Here is a 2588-nt window from a genome sequence, read left to right as displayed (position 1 = left end):
TCACAACAACCTTCTCTTCTTTTTATCTTTTTTACACTTCTTTAAGAAAAATTCAGATTTGAATATCTTTAATATTTTCATTTCTTTCTATTTTCTCTTTAACATATTTTAGGGCATTTTCATGCTCTTATGAATATGTATGCATGTAGATGGTTTCATGCTTATAATTCTTTCTAACTTCACATATTTAAATGCAATTATGCATTATGGAATGCAAACATATCCTTCTTTACCATCTACAAACACATCCCAAGGTAACACATAATCATACTCATACATGCACTTCTCCTTGGCATTTCATCAAACAATTCATGTGCACAAATCAACACTAATTTGGCTACACTTTTATCTCTATTTTAGGCCACCAAAAATTTGGAATAAACTCCTCCATAATTAACACCAAATCTGCCCAAAATACACACTTCAAAATTTTCACTTCAATTCTTCCAAATCTCATCCAAACATTCATCAAATAACAACTACACCAACACAACTTCTCATGGATAGGTTCTAATCATTATTCAACACCAAATCCATCAACAATTCTACATATAACACATATATATGCATAAAGAAAGTTCTCTACACAACATAACTTAAATCATACTTAGGGTAGGATTTACTTACCTTTGATATGAGCAAATTCAACCCTTTAAGAATCTCCTTTGATCAAACTCTCTTCCTCTTAAATCCTATGAGCATAAACCATCAAAATCAACACTTTAAAAACTAAAATTCACTTCTTAGTGCAAGGATCTTACCTATAGAAGCTTAAGATTGAAAATCCACTCAAAAACACCCAAAACCTTTGAATTTCCTTTGAAGAAGAATTGAAGAATTTGAGAGAATATGGAGGTGAAAGTGGCGTGCAAATGGGTAAGAGTGGCTAGGGTTTCACTCTTCAATTTGATATAACATAAAAATTATATATTAGTTTCCCATTTTGCCCTTGCACTTTCTTTAAAATTCCATCTATGTCCCTTAGTCAATTACCATAATGCCCTCATTTTTATTGCATTCTCCATGAAATTCTATCTCTTTTCACTCCCCACAATTTCAACTAATTTTGAGTGAAAAGACCATTTTACCCTTAATGCAAGTTTAAGGCATTTTCTTCACATTTTCCTTAAAATAACCTTAGCAAAAATCAACTAAAGGCATAAAAACATAAATTAAGTTACGTACCTCCATGTGGGCGTTACATGTACATTGCTTTATATATTTATCAAGGTTTAGCACACGGTGTATGTCTAGGTTTTGTAGTCATTTTATCAGAACATTCTGATTTGAGATCAATCGAATACTCTCGAGTCTTAACATCAGCAACAATAAGCTTAACATCATCCACGATTTCAAATAAAGCATTAATCATATCGTTTCACTTTTTCTCTTGCATCATTATGATTTTTTATGTTTCTACGAAGATTGGGTATATCTGTTTGAACTCCTTCTGTCTAACACCCATTGCCACACCAACAGGTTTAAAAAAAGAATGAATTTCAATAAATATTTAAACATGCTAGGAATACAAATTGCATTATATATATAATAGCATAACGTAAAGTTGAATTCCAAATAAATAAGTCAACTAATAACACAGAATTTATAATATTTTTTGTTTAGTTTTATATTACACAAAATTTCTATTACCTTCTCTCTTGACGCCTTCCCATTCCAAGTCGCTCCTCATTTGCAGAAAGCAAAGTATCCCTTTCTTTCAAATTTGAAATAACAATGACTACAGAATTCATCACCTTGACCAGCAAATGCATGCCTTCTTTGATTTTTGTTTTCGCGGTATTTATATCGGTAACATTGTGGTCGATGTCACTCATAATCCATTTTAGGTCTCCTCTTTCTCTAGCCATTATCGAACCAATTAAAGGTAAAAGAGATAAAAAGGTCCACAAGCGTATAAACTTATATGAAAAAAAGTTAAGATTGATAGTTATATATACATACAATTTCAAGAAGAGTTTAAATAAGAAGACAAAATGAACATATGGAAAACAAACAGATTTGTTGTATTAAATGAATGCAATGATTGAAGAATCCAAAAATATCAAAAACCCAACCGAGGTGATATGGACTAACTTGAAACGTTTCATTGATTTAATAAATAATTACATTGGGAAAACCAACAAAGAAATAGTAATAAATAAGTATAATGATTAAAAAAAAAAATTGCTTAGATAGTTTCAAAAGAAACAATAATATATATTTAGTTAAAGTCCAATGTTTCATACAGTGGTTACGGCTTGATATTAGTGTAACAATTTGTTCAGTAGACCAATGGTAAGAATGTTATAGTTAATGAATGATATAATGTTTATAAACATTATCAAACTTAACTAATATAAAATCATATGTCAAATTAATTTGTCATTTTAATCTGGTTGTGTAAGGAAACGATCAAGCTTATCGCAGCAGAAAACAAAAATTATAAAGCACAGATCGTTCCCATTTAGCCAAGATTAGGGCTCAAATTATACAGTTTATATGTTAAATCAAAATCTGTAGTAATATGAACAATCAGAGTAGAATTTAGAGTTCATACGCACATTTGGAGGCTCCCTCAAACTTGTCTC

This window comes from Pistacia vera, unplaced genomic scaffold (genome assembly GCF_008641045.1).
Source record: "Pistacia vera cultivar Batoury unplaced genomic scaffold, PisVer_v2 Contig292, whole genome shotgun sequence".
In the NCBI taxonomy this organism is placed as follows: Eukaryota; Viridiplantae; Streptophyta; class Magnoliopsida; order Sapindales; family Anacardiaceae; genus Pistacia; species Pistacia vera.
Note: the sequence above shows the minus strand (reverse complement) of the source record.